Below are 21,183 nucleotides of genomic sequence, written 5' to 3'. Positions count from 1 at the left end.
CAGTGTCAGGAGTCACTGCTGTGTGTCTGTCAGTGTGTGGGGAGGGAGGTGGGGAAATGACAACATGGGAGTGCATGAGCGCTACCAGCAGTGGGAGAATGAATGGGGGAACTTTGCAAGTCAGGAAGCCGCCAAGCGGAGATTACATTTTGAGAAAGGCCTTGTTCAGTGGTAGACTAGAATAAGCAACCCTGGTTCTCCCTCTTCTCATTCACTGTTCAGCCATTCCAGGTGTATTTATTTGTGTGGCTACTGGGTGAACCAGATTTGGGAACTGATCCAGACTCATCTGTTCCCAAGGAAAAAAAAAAAAAAAAGTATTGTTTTTAGCTTGGATTGGTTTCTCATTGTGGTTTACTACATAGCCACACAAACAATGGTATTGGCAAGGAGAGAAAGAAAGAGACAAGATGAAATTGTTTACTACCTTTAAAAAAATTGCTCACAAGTAATCTTTGGGTAGGTGCATATTCAGTCTCCAGAATGACAAGATTACTTAGGTCTAGGTAAAGATGGAGGGATACAAAAAACTTCTTAACACATCTTCTATTTACTGGTCATTTCTGGTCTTTATATATTAAAAGAAGTTAGTTCTGCCTTGAGTTTGGAGACCCACTGGGCCCTCTCATCCTTTAGCTCAAATGACCGATAAGTTCATGCTGTCAGTCGAATAGCACTTTAAAGTTCAGTATCCAGAATATTTTACTATTTATTAGGATTTATGCAGCACAAGGCAGTTAAAACTATGTGAAATTTGTTTTGTTGAAATGAAATGCCCCATTCCTGGAGATGTTCAAGGCCAGGTTGGATGCGCTTCTGGGCAACCTGATCTAGTGGGAGGCAGACCTGTCCATAGCAGAAGGGCTGGAACTGGATGGGCTTTAAGTTCCATTATAACCTGATGATTCTGTGAGAGATCACACAGTAGTTTATAATATTGACTTTTTAGTGATGTGTTTCTAAAACATAAAATTATGTATTATACAGAAATATAAATTCGAAGCCTTCAAACTTCCTTTTAATTTCTTCACTTGTTAAATTAGCAGCTTAGATATTGATGATATTGAACACCTTAAAAAAGGTGTGTTTACCAACTTTTAATTTTTTTCTACCCACGCACCACATCCTAATTTTGTCTTTAGCAGCCCAGATGTGTTTCTGCAGAATAAGTGTTTCTGTAGTGATAATTAAAACACTTATAACAGGTAATTTTCAGATTGGGTAACTCATAAAAATGCACGGCTGTTTTGTAGCACCTTAATTTTGAAGCTGGTGATGATTTCAAATTTTCATTAGAAACTCTGAAATGTTATAGTTGGTGGAATAATCTAGAAATTAAGTACTGCTATGCAGCATATCTAAAAGGACCAAACTTAAGACAGTATTTTGTGCTGTGTGAGTTGTGAGCTGGATCTAGGCTTTACTGAATGAACGGAATTTGTGGTTCAGACTTATCTCAAGACATATTTTAAAAGCCCTTGATCTTCCCTGGGGATGCTGGGCAAACATCTGTCTTAAAAACCGACAGTAGTATGGACTCCAGGATCCCTCTTGATGACCTGACTGTATGCGTGATTATACCTGGAAACATAAGCTTCTTCTTCTTCATACATTGCACTTCAGGCACACAAGATTTGTAAACTCTAAGATTTATTTTTTTTTCAAAGCTTACTGTGGTCTGAAATAGATCAATAAAATCAATATCTTATTTCGGACTGTTGCTCATGTTGGAGAGGGAAAGGATTTTGAAGTCATGTAATACATAAATAATGCCTATTCTCTGTGTGTGCAAAGCTGTGACAAAAGATGACAGAAATGTTTTAGCTGGGCAGCTGCCAGGAGTCCTAGGGCAAAACCAAACTCTGAAGAGTTTGTAGTGTCTGGGGCTGTGATGTGGTGTGCTGGAGGTAGTGGCTCTGGGAATTTTGGCAGAACGGAAGGCAACCTGAGATTATTTGGCAAAACTCCTTTCAATGAATATGGGATGTTAGGAGTTTTTGGCTCAACTCACGGTTTCTATGAAAACAGATCACCAAGTCATATTAGTAATTCTCAATTCCAAACCAGTGTCCTTTGTCACAAATTGCTTTTAGCTACTGATTAGTGTGCAGATTTGAGAACTAGTGATCTCTACTACCCTTTTTGCCTCCTCATTCCTTCATCATTCTTTTCCTAGGTTTGCTAGTGTTTCTTCTCAGTCTCTGCTGGATTTGTTTCTTTAACCTTTTGACATAGATCATACTACTAAGACTTGTAGTATTTTTCAGTTTTATTTCTTAGACTCTCCATTTGCTGTCTAAAAATGGGTATCTTCTTCCAGGTAGTGATATAGAAAAAAAACCAAAAAACCTTAAATCTTTATCTTGCATCTCCACCTTCCACTCTGTTCCTGCTCTTTGAATAGCTTTTTACTGTTGGCTACTATAAATTTTAGTGCAATATATTGTAGAAGGTGGATCAGGGTTACTAATATCTACTCTTCTATATATTGCTGTATATTTCTGAGTTTTGTTTGATAGTTACTATGTTTGCTTATTGTTTATTTTCCATTTCTACCCAAACTATATTGCTTTTTATTTGCCTTTGTATTTCATCTTATTTATTTATGACTCTTCACCTCTCTTATTAGGATAATTAGAATTCTAATCCTTTGTTTGTATCTGCCCCCCTTTCTTTTATCTGCAGTTGTTATCTATTAATTTTTATTTATTTATTTTGCTTTAAACTGCACAAATGCTCTTCATATTTAGTCCTTCTGAGCTTTCTTCTTTCTGAAATTACATCGTAACAGTTTATTCATGAAACTTCCTGTAAAGGATTCTTTAGGCAAAGAAATGTGGTTTCTTGATAGCGTCACTCCAGTGCAGTGGTCTGTCTGACCTTGATACTTCAGTTGTTTCTATTCAGAAACTGTATGTGGACAATAAAAACCAAAGGAAAAGGTATCTGATACATGAGTACATGAAGAGTTAATTCTCTCATTGCATAATTACCCCTAAGTTGCAAACATAGTCATTCTCAAGTATCTAGATTATGTATTAACCAGGTTCCCTGTCCCTCCCCATTTGGCTTGTAGGACTTGGCCATGGCACAAGTGATGAAGATGACAGATGCTCACATCAGTCTTCCTCCACATACTAATATATTCAGCTACATCTGTTCTCTGCAGAAATGAGATGCAGGCTCTTCAAAACTAAATGTCTATGTGACACATATAAGGATGTTTCACAATGTCTTTATTTCTGATTCTTGCTATGCTGAGCAATGGAGAATGATCTGAATGGAAAATTTATGAAGGTTTACTTATCTGGGGCATGGTAGATGAGACGTTTTCTGTGAGTATGCAGACCTGTTAATTATTGTGTATTCTCACTGTTCTGTGAATCACATAATGTCCCAATCAGAGGTGCAAAATGATGTTAATAGTTTCAACAGTCAGCTTTCTAACTCTGGAACAGCATTAGCAATCCTTTGTCTCATTATAACATGCAGCCTATGTGTGATTTCCACTTAATTGGGATATTCTCATTAAGAATAGAGGGAGTTGAGTCTGAGTAATGATGCCAGCAATGTATTTCAACAGAAGCTATTTAATAAGAGGTGAGCAGAACCTCTGCTTTAAAATAAAGAAATAAAATACAACTAGCCTGCATTTTGAGGCAGCAGCGTTTTGAGGCAGCGTGCTGCAATAAAGGCTCTCTAGGCTACATGAAGAAAACAGACATCAGATATTTTCCACAGCTTCCCCCCGGGTACTTGAAGTTGTTCCTCTAGCCTTGAAGTGTATCTCTAAGTGAGGTCAAGTGAATACGGCTCATTTAGATATTCCTGACTCAGCTTTTAGAAGCTGCTGTGAGTGCTGACAGCTCTTCTGTATTGCTCAAATGATGTCTGAGATACTGGTAAATCTCCTTTTTTTTTTTTTTCTGCATCAAAACATTCAGAATTTGCCTTAGACACGTTTTTACGGACATATTTTCAACTAAGTGTAAGTTAGGATGGGGTAATCTTGAAATAGCCTCTGACTGCTTTGTATCTTCTGTCCAGCTTTTTCTTAAAACATAATGTCCCTGAATGAAATGACTACATTACTTTTCCCTCATGTTATTTCTGTGACTTCATCAATGTTTTACCTTCTCAAACTGTTATATTAGAATATGCATTTTGCTTGGGTATAATTAAGGACTCCACTTACTTTCCCTAGCTGAAAATGCAAGAAAGTTCTGTGCACTCTCCTTAATACATTAGCATCTAAGGAAGTTGTGACAAATAATGTTTTGATATAAATCAGCTATTTAGGTATACTTATAGACTTGCAGAGGGCAGGGAGACACCAAAGAATGAGTGGTGTGGCTGTCTTGTGGGTGAAGTTCTGTCTGTGAAAGGCAATTTAGTAACATAGTTCTTTCAGCAATATAAGAAACTCTCAACTGGTCAGCTGAAAAATGAACCCAAAATATCCTATGTTCTCCCTTGAACCTTTCTGGTGTGTACATTTTATATCCTTGTGACTAGGTTTAATTGTACAGGGAAGACCAGGTATATTACAATCAAAAAATGGTGCACATTGCATATGCATTTCTGTGCATGTGTATCTGCAAATAGGCTTTCCAGTACTTCCTGGGCTTGCAGTATTCATGGTTTAGACAGCTGCTGATCTTTAGAAGGAGCTTACAGTCATTCTGAATTATACATTTTTTTTCTTGTTCAATATTAATGTTCTTAGATGGTGGGGACAATATTTACACTACTTAGTACATTTGGTTGCACAGCATATAGAGATGAGCTGTCTGGGTCTATATATTCCATTGGGAAAAGAGATTTTCTTATGGAGTAGTTGGACGTATGCGCTCTACCACTAGGACATGCGAGGAGAATGCTATTTCTGTAGCAAATCAGCCTGTTGTCTAGCACCTTCTTCTCCTTCCTGCCAGTCAAGCTCTGTAGAGATGCTTTCTGCAGTCCTACGGAGAGATCGGAGGTGGGCAAGGTCTCTTTAATTAGTGCACCTGATGTTTTATTCATCCATCCATCCATCCATGTTGTGCAGTGACTTTGCCACAAGAATTGCACAAAGCTTTTCTTAACTGTAGGCGGTTGTTCACTTATTAATGTAAACATCATGTGCCTGGGATGTGTGAGTCCTAAAAATAAACCTGTAGAGTTAAAAATAGAACTCTGGGAGTACTGAGATGCTGCTTAATCAGAACCAGCTGCAAGCTGTCTAGAAAATGTAAGTTATATGAGCCAGATGGCTTTTGCCCTTTTTGCTTTAGACAGCATGTAATTTGGGTAACTACAGCTACAGTAATGTATTTTCCCAGTCAAACTGTTTGATAAACATATTTGTTTCAAACAGACACTTCCAATTAGAGAACCAGTAAAATGTTAATTTATTTTAATATTTCTCCAGACGGGTAAGCCAAGGGAAGGTTACATAATGCTGCATTCAGAGGCATGCACAATAACTGCTCATGGCTGTATTTGGTAGGAACTAGTTTATGACTATGCATCTTTGTACAACTACTCTTTTACTCTGGGAATAATCCCACTGAAATTGGGGTGAGAATGGCTGAAATGAAGTTGATGGTGTAATGATCAATGGGACTTAAGAAGTTTGTAGGAGTAAAGCACTATACAAAATGTGTGTCATAATGATACATGGTCCTGCTTCTGGGGACCTGTCATTGGACAAGACAGTAGTCCAGGAAGTGAGAAGTGGAAGCTCAAGTCTGTTTTATCTGATGTGTAACAGTATGGGAGAGGGAACTCTGCTTGGCATGAAAGGGTTTGAATGTGACTATCTCACCATGCAGCAGCATCTTTGCTCTATTTACAAGGTCTAAGTCTGGGGTAGCACAATGTGAAATGAGATCAGCCTCCACATAATTCTATCCATGTATGTCTAACTTGCTATTTAGAATACCACTTATCAAACTAGGCTAGTGTTTATGTGAAAACCTGGGTGAAGGAAATACAATGTATTTCAGGAAGCTGCCTTTTTTATGAAATGTTTTAACAAAGCCAAGCTTTACAATCCTAAAAAGCAGTGATCAGGTTTTTTAGGAAATGAAAACATAAAATCCAAAAATACAGAAAATACAGAACTGAATTTTGGCATAAACACCTTTGAAAACAAGCATTGGTTAAGGTGCTTACTTTGCTGGAAGCTGATAGAAATCACATACAGCTGGCATGAAACAATCATACTGAGTGATAAAACATCTCCTTATTTGTCCCCCACCATTTTTTTTTTTTCAATTTTCCATGATAACTGGATTGAGATCTTGATGTTCTTATGTTTGTCATTATTACTTTTTTAAAAATTATTATTATTATTATTATTATTATTATTATTATTATTATTATTATTATTATTATTATTATTATTATTATTTTCCCCAGCCTTGGCTCTCTTTGCTTTAATTAAATCAGTTTTCTGAATGGAATGCCTTGACTTCCATACCTTTTTCTTTCCGTTCAGTAGGAACTTCTCCTCATCTGACCTCCCAGAATTTCTTAACATCAGTGCCTACCATACAGATTGTCATCATCATATAAACTTAAATCTCTTATGAGAGAGCATGCAATAATTCCATCCTACTTCTGAACAGAGCAGTAGCTACCTGAACTAGCTCAGAGATGGTTAAGTAGGAATCATTTTTTTCCCTAAATATTTATATTTAAGTATATCTGCAATGCAAAGCTGTCTGAAATTGTAAGTGTGGCTTTCTCTCCTTGCCATTTAATTCTTTTGTACCTGTCACACTCATGAGTCATGAGGTTATTATTATTATTTTTAACTGTGAGAAATAGATTTATTGGTGTTTTTGTGGCTTGTAATTTTTTATACTAAGTGATGTCAGGCAGAATGTTAGTTTACAAGCTTTTTGAAAGTATTTCAGCATGAAAATAACTTTCAAAAGTGATTTAAAAATTGTTAAATTAGATTAATTTCCTTTTTTAAATTGCACAGGCTTGGTCTATTTGATGATTGGCTGAAACAAGAAGTACCTTAAGAACCTGAAAATCTGTCCATGCCTGAGCATGATTGCAAGTTCAATTTACAAGTGGATCTTAAAATAGTAACACTTATATTCAGGTTCTAAAATGTTTGAGGTTAAAATCAAATTATAGGAATTTACTAGCTTTTGACAGGAGAAGAGATAAAGCTGTGCAGAGGAATTTTTAAGTAGCTGTATACATGACACACAGTCTTAAACTGATGAATGTCTGGATTTAGATCATCTCAGCTGTAGAAAAAAAAAAAGCTCTGTGATGATTTGATTGCTTCAGGCTTCTTCACTTTAATATTTTGTCTTTGACCTAGAAATGGTTCCCAGTCTTATTTACCACAGGATAAATATGACCAACTCCTAAATGGGAGAAAAGGAAGGGGAAATGAGATCCCTTGAGCTCTTAGGTTGAGATTTTAGAGTTTCCTCTATTAGGAATCTACTAGAAAAGAGTGATAATGTATTGCATATCTACTACCATCACCCAATTTAAAGCAAATAATTGACTTTTGATTTGGTGATTGCTACGTTTTTAAGGCTCAACTTTCTTTTCATGTGCCGTGTGTAAAAGGCATTCCAACACTAAATTTACTTGTTCTCATATTCTTAGCATACTTCATTTGTGCTGGAAAAAAAAAATAAAAAAAAATAAAAAATTTGAAATAACTTGGGATTATGCTGATTCTCAGCTGTTTGAACCATATTTAGTTTTTGTGTAAATCCATGTCTAAGGTGGAACACGGCAAAATGTAGGCTGAGATGCACTCAGCAGAAAATCATGCTAGGGACAAGAGGCTGCTTTCCCTCATTGCTCTTTATTCAGGGCTTGTTTCTCTCTGCTGGAGATCCCTGAGCATTTTAGTACCTGACATACCTTCTCTGGATGCACTTTAGGCTATTATAGTAATTGGATCACACCAGTAGTTTAAGTATTAGACTATATACTAGTTTAAATATTTACTAACCTGGTACATCTTGACTGAAGAATGGCATGAAGCATGGCCTCTTGGGGATCAGATTTGTAAAAAGGCCCTGATGATACACAAGTGAGCACAGTCATAGGATGCAGTTGTTGCCTTAGCTTTGTGTTTTTGCAAGATTTTTTATTAACCAAATTAAATGAACTCATTTCCAAATTTAAGAAATTATAGATTTGCTTACTGAGAAATACTCAGTAGCTTCAAGTGCTTAGTTATCCATTCAGGATTCTTCTTTGTTCCAGTATAGAACAGCCTTACATTGATTCTTCAAACACGGCTTCAGCAGAGTGTCAGCTGCCTAATGTCCATAGAACTTTGTATTTAGGTGACAATTATGTTCCTCCTTCCTTCACACTGTTCACAGCCTGAGAATTATTACAAGCAACATGGGCTTGGCATTTACTGTGAGCAGTGGGTAATTTTAGGCTATTTTACTACCTGCTTGAGTTCATATGTGAGACTGAATTACACATATTGCTTTGTTATGTCTGGGATTGGCTTATGTCTATATATAGATAAAGTAGATAAACACTGAAAATAGCAAAATGATTTCACATAGTGCATTACTTCTTTCCAATTTTAAGAAAAAATGTGTTGTTTCAGATAATAGTTAATTTCCTTTATAAAAATAGGAATGAATGCAGAAGTGTCTGATTATTATGATTGTTACTGGATTTAGCTGGAAATCTCCCTCTGAGATTTCTTTTAGCATTAATCTAAAAATATATCTTTGTCCCTGTTTTAGCACCACCAAAAAAGAGAAATTCTTCATTTCAAACCTAATAATTTAAATGCAAATATGCTTTTTAAAAATAGAATTAAGCAGGGAAAAAACAAACAGAACTATAAAGGCTAATACTTTTTATAAGTGGTCTTATGTGAGTATGGAGTATGCTCTTAAAACTATCCAGGTCCTTCTGCACACCATTTGTAAGATCGTTGTGCTTGTTTACACAAGGACACTCAAAAAATTAGTCTGCAGTAACTAGAAGTATAAATTGAAGTGGATTAGCTAAATTGTATTAAATCCTTGTTCAGCATGCATTCAAAATTACAGTTGCCATAATTTAATTTATCTTAATTTATTTTGGATGTGAACTAAGCTGCATGGAATTAATTTAATCCTGAATGAATATCCATAATGGAGTTTAGGTGGTCTGAACACTCTTCTTTGAAAGGAAGTCTGGATTATTTTAATATATTTTGCTGTTCCTCAGAAAATCTTGTTCATTTTAGATGAAATTTCTGAAAGTATTGTTGTATGGTTTTGGGGTTTTTTTTTGCTTTTTTTTGGTTTTTTTTCCCCTCCATTTTAAACTCACAATATTACACTTAGCATAAATATTTATTTATCCAAGTTTGGTTCCTATTGCATAAGGAAATCCATGGTAATGTCATACTGAAGCCAGTCAAATTACTCTGTCACGCTTTGAGTATGAAATTGTCCTAAGTCACTTAAATTGGTTATTTGTAATTCATAATCACAGTATCACAGTATCACAGTCTCGTGCGGGTTGGAAGGGACCTTAGAGATCATCGAGTCCAATCCCCGGGATTCGAGCCCCTGTGTAGCAGAGTGGCTCTTCTACCACTTACACCACAGGGGGGATTCGAACCCGGGCCCTCCAGTGTTGCAACGCAGCATTCCTACCACTGCACCACTGGGGCACATGGTGAATAAATTGTAAATAAATTGTAAATATCTGAATAAATTGTAGAACAGTCAGTAAGTACCAAGAGCTGCTGAGTTTTTCTATGTTTTGTTAAGAGGAAGTCAAGCCAAAGTGGTCAGGAAAAGGCATTCTCACCGTCTTAATAGATATAGCTCAGACCCAGGAATATCTGAGCTTGGCTCTGAGGTGCCTGTTTCACTGGCACTATGTACGGTCTGGCTAATTCTTCTCCATTTCCTAAGGTGTGCTTCATTGGATACTCCTCCTCTACTTGCTTTTATTGAACATGGTTTTCCAAATTCTTTAGAGGTATTTGCACTTTCTTGGGAGTGAATCTTTGATAGGTACACTGCAACTATGACATTTGCGATCTGCTCTGTTGCATCCTTTTGTTTTTCTCCTCTCTATTCTATTTGAACGCATAACAATTTTGTTATCTGTATTAATGTTGATATCTCAATTTGAAAATCTGACCTTGTTATTGATCTTGTTCTTGAACATCAGCTTTGCAGTTAGATGAATTGTTTGTGCCATGTATATGTTGAGAGATTTAGGCATTGTGGGTGTTCTATGTTTTACTGACCCATCAGTGCTTATTTGATATTTGTACGCTTAGAATATCTCTTTTCCAAGGTGCCACACTATCTAAATTCCCCCATTTCATAACAGTTATATTTAAGTCTTATTCAAATCCCCTGTGCTTGGTATGTGTTCAGAAGACATCCTTGCAGTGGAATTGCCAGGTCACAGCCTGAACCAATGGTTGAGCACCAAGTGAGAAGGCATGGCTAACCCAGGGAGCTCAGGTGCAAGCAATGCATGTGACTGACCAGAAGGTCACGCTTCCTCACCCTCCTTTAAGGGTTAGGAGCATTATCTTTCTGGATAGTGATCACATTCCTCTTGGGCTGTCACTGATTGTTGGAAGAGGTGAGCAAATTTTCCTTCTTTTATTTTTTTTAATCTACTATTGTTCTGTGGCATTTCTATCCTACTAGAAGGCACTGTTGTTGCCTTCTATGCTATATAATCCAGAATAAATTAAAGTAACTTTGCTGAAAATGGCTTCATTGGATTTGAGTTACCATATCTTTTACATATATAATATTTCTATTTTAGCGTACTGGAGAATTTACACTTAAATTGTTAAATACTTCTCATACATGTATTCAGAATATTTCCCGTGTACTTGAAGAAATATAATTACTTATTATGTTCATTGAGTTTAATAATATTCCTAATGACAGCTCAAAATTCTGGATTTTGTTTCTCTACTGTACCTTGTTTATAGAAGATACTCTTGCAAAAGAAAAAAAAAAAAAAAAAGCAAGACTTATACAAGCTAACAGCGGTGATCAGGATTACATGGCAGCAACCTGAGTATGAATGTACAAAAATTACTTCTCTTGTAACTGGAAAACAAAATCTAGCTTGAAATGTAAAAACATATGCTTATAGATATTCACATTTTACCAATAAGTTTCTTATTCAAACCCCTATTATTTCTTTGCATTTTAAATGGGCATCGTTCCAACATCTACTGAATTTTGTAGCTGACAAGTTCCTGTGTTCTTTCATTATGAACTGTAAAAAAGAAACTTTCTTTAATAAGGCATATTAATGCTTAAAGTATTTCTTTTAAATTACTTTTTCTTTTAAAATTTATGGAATCAGTGTGTTGATTTTTCTTTTCTTTTTTTTTTTTTCTTTTAACAATGTAAGAGATGCAGTGTGACCTAAGAATTGCCTATATTTTAGACAGGTAACTATATCAAAGTTCTCATCCTAAAAATGGTTTCTTTGAATAACACGTCAAAACTGAAGTAAACTAAAAACCCCATTTGCAGTTTTCTGAATTTGCTCCATGGCTCCTAAGGCTGATACACGAATGCTGAGGAGGAAGCTGGGCCTGCTCACCCTGAAGCCTCAAGATTTATTGCCCTTTGGTTTTCAGTTTTCCATGTCGTACTGCATTCCACATGCCACTGTGAAGTAAATTATCCAGTTTACATAAACTAGTGGAACAAAAGCAAAACAAGTAACTAGCATGCTGCTTTAGTCATCAGAAATCCTCTTACTTACCAAGATAAACTCTACTTCTGCTCCCACAGTTTATCTGCTTGAGAGCCTGATTACTGCCTCGCCCCACAATCCAGCTGGGTCATCATCACTTAATCATTATCATTAACCCCCCCCCTACAGCCACACAGACCTTCACCATTCTATGTTGCTCCATACCAAGCTACTCACATTTGGAAGCTAGCAGGTTCCATATTCAAAGAAGCATAGTAAAAATTACAAACTGAAGAATAAAGCCAATTCTACTGAAGATATATTTTCCACTTTAAAACTGTTGACAAGCAGAATATATATATATATATATGCATATATATATACACATTTTTTTTTAATTAGATGCTAATGGAGAGTTAGAAATCAGCAAAAATAACATGTAACAGCAACAATTTATCATTAGATGATGTATAAGACAGAGTTCATAAGCAGATGTCTAGGGAAAAGTACAAATAGGACATATATGATACTCTAACTCTTCCTAAACTTCTTTACAGCTGTTACTCATCCTTAATTATTAAGCAGCCCCATATTACTAGCAAACTGCCAAACAGCAGAGTTCCCAGTAGAGATCCTTGCATGATTCTCCCATATTTACCACATCCGACCATTTATTTCTGCCTTTTTTCTACCTTCATCCAGTTTCTCATCCTATCCATTTCACTGATAGAGAATTTTTCCTCTTATACCAGATTTCCTTAAAAACCTTCAATGTTATATTTCACAATAAAAATCTCAAGAAGCCAGAGCCCATGCTGTCCAACCTTCCCTCATCCACAGGACTGCTGAACCCTTGAAAAAGGTTTAAGCCTTAATTAAGGTGAGAACATTTTTTTTTTTTTTTTTTTTTTTTTTTTTGTCATTGTTGTTCTGGAGTGCATCCTTTTTTTAGCCAGGCATCCTCTATTCTGCTCTTCCTTCCAGCCTCTGGTGACTTGTGCAATACAAAAAAGACTTTTCTGTGCTTCATGGAGTCACTTCTTCATTGAGATGAAGCTGTACCAGTCCACAGGCAAAGCTCAATGCTGGGCTTATTTGTGCTAATTGAAAACCTGAAGGCTGACATCTGAAACATTTGTTTGGTCAACATCATAATGCAAAATACCTCAAGAGACAAGTAGTTTTATGCATTTAAATTATCAGAAAATAAAACTACAAGAATTATTTGAATCATTGTTCAAGTAAAATGCCTGGGACTGCTTTATTCAACCTTCCTATAGCTGATTCCCAGTCAACTTATCCAGTTTTGCTAGATCTCTAGAATTCTGAAAACCTCAGAAAAACCTCTGGATCCTAATAAAACACTACTTTGAGCTCTCTTACTCACCCAGGGTACTGTGTTCAGATATGGAGTTCTCAGTACAAGAGAGATTTGGACCTGTTGAAGCACATGCAAAGGAAGTCCACAAAAATGATCCAAGGAGTGGAATATTTTATGAGGACAGGCTGAGAGAGTTGGGACTGTTTAGCCTGGAGAAGAGGAGGCTCTGGGGAGATATGACAGTGGCCTTTCTGTGTCCAATGAGGGGCTATAAGAAGGAAGAGGATAGACTCTTTATCAGGGTCTGTTGCAATAGGTCAAGGAGAAATGGTTTCAAAATAAGAAGGGAAATTTAGATTGGATATAAGGAGGGAATTTTTGCAGTGAAGGTGGTGAAACACTGGAATAGGTTGCCCAGGGAGAAAGTGGATGCCCTATCCTTGGAGGCGTTCAAGGTCAGACTGGAGAGGGCACTGAGCAATCTCATGACCTTTAAAGTCTGTTCCAAGTCAAAAGATACTATGGTTCCAGTAGTTTCCAGCTTGATTTTTGATTATGAACAGCTTAGGGTAACATTTTCTTGGGTAATAATTGTCATCTCTGAGGGCATCCATGGGGGTGTTCAAGGCCAGGTTGGATGGGGCCCTGGGCAGCCTGGTCTAGTATTAGATATGGAGATTCATGGCCCTGTGCGTGGCAGGGGGTTTGAGCTTGATGATCCTTGAAGTCCCTTCCAACCCAAGCCGCTCTATGACTATAGGGAATATAGATTATTAAAAACACTGAAATTAAGAAATGTTAAGGTGAACTTAAGAGGAATTCACCAAGGTTTGTGAATTATTTTTTGAAGCTTGATGTCCAGAATCTGCCCTAAGAAGTAGGGCTCCAGTGGACTGGAGCTGTGCAACCAGTGTCTGAGGCAATCACTGTGTGATGAAGCAACAAGTTTTCAGTATTCTTGTATCCATAGCATCTCTCAATATTGCTTTAAGGTGTTCTTAAAAGCAATACATTTCTTGTCAGTACATCCTCAGCAAAGGAAAAACTTCCTGGTTATTTAATGGCCACTTATTCAAAACCTGTAGATCATTCAGGTCATAGATTCAGTAGCATGCTTAAAGACAAGCTAAGAGAGAAATATAAATTGAAGTTATTGAGTTCAGCAGGCTCTTTTTAGAATGAACATCTTAAAATGTGAAGTCAATAAATTACTTGGGTCAGAATTAGTTTAATATATATAATATGTTGGTTTTTTTTTTTTTTAATTTTTTTTTTTTAAGATAAGAAGCTATTCACACGACTGTGTAATAATTTTCTTGTTCTATAGACTGTATTAGAACAAGACCGTCTAATAGCCATTAGACTTTATTAGGATTGGGTTGACCATGTTTGAACAATGTGATTGAACAAAAGAGATACCTTGCTTCAGGATGTATCATATCATATTGATATAATTGAACTCCACAAAATGTTTTCTGGAATAGACAAAAAATATATATAGTTGGTAGAAAACATTAACATATCCAGAATTTAAAAATAAATACTAAACTGTAGCTAGTTGAATCATGTTAAATTCTTATTTTATATTTGTACAAATTCAAATCCATTGCAATGATCAAAATGGGGAAGTAGACTGTTAATGTATATATATATATATAATTCTGTAGAGAAAAGAAAGAAACAGTAAGTAGTAAGGTTGATACATTATCATTATTTCACAAATTTCAATAAGATGTTATGCAGTCTTTGAATTTACCTACAACATTAGAAATTTAAGTTCCTGTCATTGAATGTGTGCTGCAACCAATGATTTAGAAAAATCTTACCTAACAAAATTGTTTACAAATCTCATGTTTTGGATGTTAGGCATTCTTTTTCATTTATTCTCTAATGACATAATCACATAACATGGGCAACTACTGTTTTTCATTCTGAAACATTTACAATAGAAAAATAAAAAGCCATTAGTTACTAGGAGATAAAATGTGATACCATTCCAGTTTGAACGACTTCCAATGGGGGAAAGCATGTAAGACTTAGCCGTTTTTCATCTCTGCCTTTCCATCAGTTGACTGGAGACTGATAAACAACCAGTTTTGCTGCACTCACTCAAAGCAGATTCAATCTTTGTGAAGAAGTGCTGGAGCATGCTTCATTAGGTACTCTTTTCTGTCACTAAAGTAACATGGAAACTAGCCAAAAAACCTCTGAATTTATCTGAAGTAACACTTGCAGCTTTGTGGAAGTATGCAGCTGAGTAATAGTACAAAAATAGCAAGTTATTTTGAGGAAGAGCATATGTACTGTAACAATGAGAAATTGGTATACAGATAAAAGAAATTACAGATCTAAATATAAATTTAAGATGAAAAGATCTGTGGCATAGTGCCATGCAGGCTTATGTAGATGCAGCCTTTAAAAGTTGTTTAATGTTCATTCTTCTATTACAGTTATTTAAAGAAGCATCATATCTGATAAATTGCTGTACTGCCTTAGAGGTGCACATTTTATAGTCTGTAACAGTACAGTTAATAGGCACTTCTTACATTAGACTGCACACTGATGTACAGGGTACCATACAGCAATAACTACATGACCTTTTATTCTTAAAGGAAAGATGTAACAATATACTATTAAAAGACACTGGCAACCAAATGCAGATATCTCCTGTTAAGCTTCCAAATGAAAAAAACCTTAGAATGCATCCTCAGTTTACTTGAAAAAGCATTTAGTTGTGTGCTTAGACACAGGTAAACAATTCCAGTACAAACACTTTTGAAATACAGCTTAAAATTCTTAGTGATTCATAGAATTATAGGGTCTTCAGTGTTGGAAGAAACCTCCAAGATCATCTAGTCCAAACCTCTACCCACCACCACTATTTCCTCACAAAACTATATCCTGTAATACAACTTCTAAACATTTTTTGAACATCTCTGGGGATGGTGACTCAACCATCTCCTTGGGCAGCCCATTCTAGCTCCTGAACACTCTTATGGAAGAGAATTTTTTCCGAATATCCTACCTGAGCCTCCCCTACGCCCCTCTCTCTGGTCCTATTGCTAGTTATGTGAGAGAAGAGGTTGTTTCATCAGGGAATTGTGAAATTAACTTGGTTTTCTTTTTTTCTTTTCTTTTTTTTTTTTTTTTAAGGTAGGAAAACAAACCAAATTTGAGGTACTTGCTCTGAGGATTAGGATTTTCCTTTATATCACTCTTATTTCATGGAAAAGCATAAAAGTTGTACTGAAAAACAAAACAAGATTAGAAGATTAATTCAGAATTAGGTTTAGATAACTAGAACCTAAAACGATACCAAGTAAAATCTGTATGGAGCTGCTCATTTTCTCAAGTTCTACATGGTCAACATAAAAACACTTGAATACTTTGAGAGTAGTTATATAAACTAAAGTACTTTTCAAGAGGTATGTTTCAATATATTAAACCACATGACAATCTTAGCAAAGCAAAAATTGGTTCTCCTTCAATTTTTGAGTAAACTTTTTTGTTCTTTTTCTGAATCACTAACACTTCAAACTAATCAAAATGCCACTTGCTGCCATTTGCTTTCCATAAAAAGAATGGATTACTCCAGGACTTCTCTTTCAGAAAAGGAAGAGAAATACAAGAAAAGAAATGAGTACAGGATTTAGAAGAAAATGCTAAAGGGAGCTTGGAGAATTCAACTAGAATTAGGCATGTAATTTCTGAATAGTGGCTTTTTTTTTTTCTTTTTTTTTTTAATCTTTTCTCTCCATCTCTGGTTAATCATCCTGTTCTGATTAGTGTTTGTATGAACTACCCATGTTGCTTAGAGAAACAAGGAATAAGGGACAACTCTGGCTGTGGAATAGAAAATTACTGAGAAAATAGGAGAAAGGAAGAAGAAGAAAAAACTGCAAGGGATTTTCCACCTTTTGTTTTTTCAGATGTTTTCTCTGTGATACTGAAAGTATGAAGGACAAAATAAATATAGTAACTTAAGCTCTTGCATTCATGATTCCCTGAAAAAGGAGGGTAGGGTTCCTAGGAGCTCATAGTGATCTCTGTAGCTAAAGTAGTGCAAAGGAAAGGAGGTAGGGTAGTCTTTAAACTGTTAATATATTAATGCAGGACTGTCTATTTGGCATCAGGAGTTGTCTTCTTATTATAAAATATAAAGTAAAGCAAACAACAAATCAGTGAATTTTTCCATATATCCAGGTTCTGTTCCATATATTCTTTTGGTACATGCTTGATTTCAGGCGGCGCTGCATACTTAGTTTTATTTTCTGTCAAAATAAGTATTCAGAGGATGTCTGCATTTCACACTGGTACGGATTTCAGATACAGACCAGAAACTTAATAAGTTAATTGTTGGCAATAAGACAAAACTATCACTAACCACTCTAGCCAGTTGAGAAATCTGGGCAGTTATGGAGTTGTGCTGCTGAGTTCTTTTGGCTAAAATGAGCAGCTGTAGAGTATGCTCTCTGACCTTTTAGGGGAAAGATGGAAGATACTTTTCTTTGATAAGTGTTTTCTTTGATATTTCCTCTGTAGAGATGTTGCTAATACACTTTTTTTTTTCTCTCTTTTTTTTTAATTGTGATTTCAAAAAAGATGCATCCAAGATGCTCCTCCTTTGTAGCTTTGTACATCAATGCCATATGTTGAAAACATGGTGAAGAGTAGTTGTAGAATCTGTGTTGCAACACTTCTCCTCTATCTCTCTTCCCACCCACACTAAAATAAGAGTTGGAGTCTGTTATCATACACACCAGTTTTCCCTCCTGTTAATGTAGACTTCCCTGATACACGACATTAACGCTTTTCAAATTGACCAGGGGTTTTTGCTCTTGTTTAATTCTTCTTTACTTCTCTTCACATTTGAGGATCTATTTTTAGATTCTTTAAAACACTGTAGTAGTGTATCTGGAATGCATACGTTAAAAATTGGAAACTTAACAGCAATTAAAGGTGAATACAAAAAATCACTGAGTTTTTTGAAGTGTTGCTGCAAGTAAGGAATGTACCAAATCTGTAATGTATTATCTCTTTCTTTTATATTTTCAGTATGTTGTGTAGAAGCTAAAGCAAATTTCAAAAAGGTTCTGAAAGTCAACCAGAGTATTTTTTATCTACCTTAAATTGTTTAGTCTTGAGTGAGAAATTATATCCCATTTAACTTGCACGTTCTGGTATTTTGGGTTATTTCCATTGCCGCTACTTACTCTGAAACGTGCAGAATAAAAGGGCAAAAGATCTCATCCTGTCTGATCTAATCTTGTTTCAAGTTTTTTCACTCCTAGCATCCTGTGGCAGTCATTTTTAGCAGTGGGATCATAAACAGCTCTTAATGCTTCATTTGTCTCCTTTCATGCTGAGAATAAAGGAAGTGTCTAGAACCTATTATGGAATACAAAGTGCGTGCAAATGTAGTAGAACAAAGAGTTGTTAATAGAAATGTTACAAAAGGTGATATTACCATTTCACACCCAAATACCTGTGGTCACATGTAAACCTGATGATTTTCATTGCATAAACATTTCGCAAATGAAACATCACTGCATGTCTGAAAGAAAAGCACAGTGCTTTGGGCTTGTGTCGTGATCTGTGTGTGTTTTGACAAGTGTATGTAAGAACCTTAATCTGTAAAAATAGTATGTTTTAAAATGAACAGTATATCTCACTTCAAGAGATTTATTTCAAATATGCAGTCCTTTGTGACAGCTTGATACATGTTGCTTTGGTCATCTGTTATTTATTTAAGACCAACTGTGGAAAATGGCCCAGATCATAGAATCAAAGATAATGTTTTTTCTTATGATTCAGCATCCCATTATGTGAAAAAGTGAGCTTATCCTAAAATAGCTTTAGAATTTTTGTCATCCTCAGAGTCTTTTGATGTACTGAGAATATGCGATATAAGAACAAATACCTACAAAATGTTTTCTCTTCTGGTGGTGGAACACAAAAACATAAGAAGAGAGAGAGGCACTTGTATGTGGCTGTCGCTCCTCAAGTGGATAACACAAAAACCATCTTGGAGTGGCTCCATCCTGGAACAGCTCAAAGTGCCCATTCTAGCAGGGATCAAGACACATGATAAGTTTGTTTTTTGTGTTCTGAAAATACTATATTATCTGTCTAAGGTAAATTGGCTACTAGTTTAACTGGAAACAAAATAAAGATGGTTCCTGTCTAATTTTGTGCTTATTTAGTCAGAGCTAGAGCTCTGGATTCTTTGGATGTTAGAAAATCCTCAGTGTTAGTGTGCAGCTGGGGTAGGTTCTGCTGCCATGTGAATAATTTTGTGCTGCCCAGACTTGGAAATAGGAAAACTGGAGGAGTGATTTTTTTCTTCTCAAAAAACATTTTCAGAATTCAGAGTTCTGTGACTACATGGTGACATCCTTCAAACACACTGTAATGTGAAACAGTGGGTACTGCAAAACTGAACTGCCAGTCTGTTGTGTGGACTGTAACTTCGTTTAGTAGTTGAAGGTCAATTTTAAAACAGACACCATTTATGTTTTGTTCTCATGAATGCTGTTTTCCAGATTCTGCTGGTTGTTTTTTTTTTCCTATATATTTTTATTCTCCCCACCCTTTAGGCAAAGAAATAGCTTAGGGAAATGAAACTGTCCAAATATGTAAAAGTTACACTTCCTCAAGGAATTTCAGCAATATGTAACAGCTGCTCTAAATGGGGATTTGAGCAGTTTAGATATTTATTTCAGATAGAAAAGAGAGCTGTAATGATTTCTCAACTGAACAAGGATGATTTTTTTTCTTTTTTTTTTTTTAGAAAACAGCTTTATATTTGCACAGTTAATAGTTACATTGCAGTAAAACCAGATATTTATTATGTAAACCAAAGCTCCTCCAATTTTAACATTTAATTTTTCAAAATGAAAAAAAAAAAAAATCTATTTTTCATGCTGTAGTGATACTAACCCAGTAGAAATGTGAGCAAACACCCAAGTGATTGCACATGCAAAAGCGGAATGAGTGGATCAGCAGGCACCATAGTTAACTATACCAAAATGTGCATGCTCAGATGCCACACAGCAAACACGCTAGATGTAGATATCAGTTATATATACTGTGACTACGGAAGTCCTACTGCGCTACCTCCAGGAGAGTAACTTTATCTATTTTTAAGCTTACTCATTCTTAATAATCTAGTTTGCAAATGAATGCTGAGATTTTAGTAGAACAAATCCTTTCGCTATCTGCTACATATTGATTTTTCTAGAGAAGAAAGGAGTATCCTCGTTATGTGATGATATCTGTAGCATTGGCAGTTTAGCTTTGTTCTTGCTGTTTAAGTAACTGCCTTATTATGTGCTGTAGAAAGACACGAGCAGGTACAGAGGCATACTAATAGGATTGGCAGTTTTTCTTACGTATTCTAAAGATCCCAGTTTAGTGTATTTTTGGAAAAAATATTGAAAGCTTTTCATGGATTTCTGAATGACAACTTGTTGATTTAGTAACTAGAGAAATATCTGAGAGCTACTTTTGGGAGGCAGTTTTAGGTGTAGGTTTTTTTTTTTGTTTTTTTTTTTTTATTTTTATTTAGCTTACATAAAGCACTGCTGCCCTTTTGTGTTTACAGGAGCGTTGGCTCTGGGTAGACTTATTTGAATAAATGTGTCACGAATGTGTGCAGGTATAAGGTAGGCAGGCCATTATTATAGAATCGTAGAATGCTTGGAGTTGGAAGTGACCTTGAAAAATAATCCAGTCCAACCTCATTGACATGGGGGGATTTATGGAGAAAGCTTAGGTGGAAAAAGGTAATTGCAGAACTAATGGAGGACAGGTTTCCTCAAGAGGTGATGCCCTTCACTCATCAGTTTTCAGCAGGCATTTGGGAATGCCCTCAATAACACTCTTTAACATTTGGTTTGCCCTGAAGTGGTCCAACAGTTAGAATAGAGGATCTCTGAAAGTCCCTCCCAACTGAACTGTTGTGTTCAATTCTACCCTAACTATTCTATTTATATTTAAATTGGGGGGATTTATATTCCAAAAACTTACCAAATGTTATACTGACTAGTAGGTGAGTAGGTGAAAGACCTATACAAAGTCATTTCCTTTGTAGATAATGCTGAATCAGCATAGTTCTGCCGAGGTCATAAAGGGAGCACAAATCTGCACCAGCTAGCAGTCTTTTCCTTTGGTTAATCAGA

General features: G+C 35.8%; 1 protein-coding gene across 8 annotated transcripts in view; it reads left to right on the top strand.

Moving 5' to 3' along the window:
- HDAC9 (histone deacetylase 9) overlaps positions 1-21,183 on the top strand; it is a 445,991-nt gene that overhangs the window by 44,458 nt on the left and 380,350 nt on the right. The window contains exon 1 of one of the 8 annotated variants that reach the window (XM_085538529.1): positions 12,488-12,562. The exons of the other annotated variants lie outside the window; for them this stretch is intronic. The gene's annotated coding sequence lies outside the window, so the exon portion shown is untranslated. Of the gene's footprint in view, positions 1-12,487; positions 12,563-21,183 lie in introns of those variants that run through there. 8 annotated transcript variants of the gene reach the window in all.

The sequence above is a fragment of the Coturnix japonica genome, chromosome 2, assembly GCF_054131305.1.
Source record: "Coturnix japonica strain WE chromosome 2, WE-NBRP24, whole genome shotgun sequence".
Taxonomy (NCBI): Eukaryota; Metazoa; Chordata; class Aves; order Galliformes; family Phasianidae; genus Coturnix; species Coturnix japonica.
The sequence above is the reverse complement of the archived record's forward strand: the minus strand, read 5'-3'. Positions and strand labels throughout refer to the sequence as shown.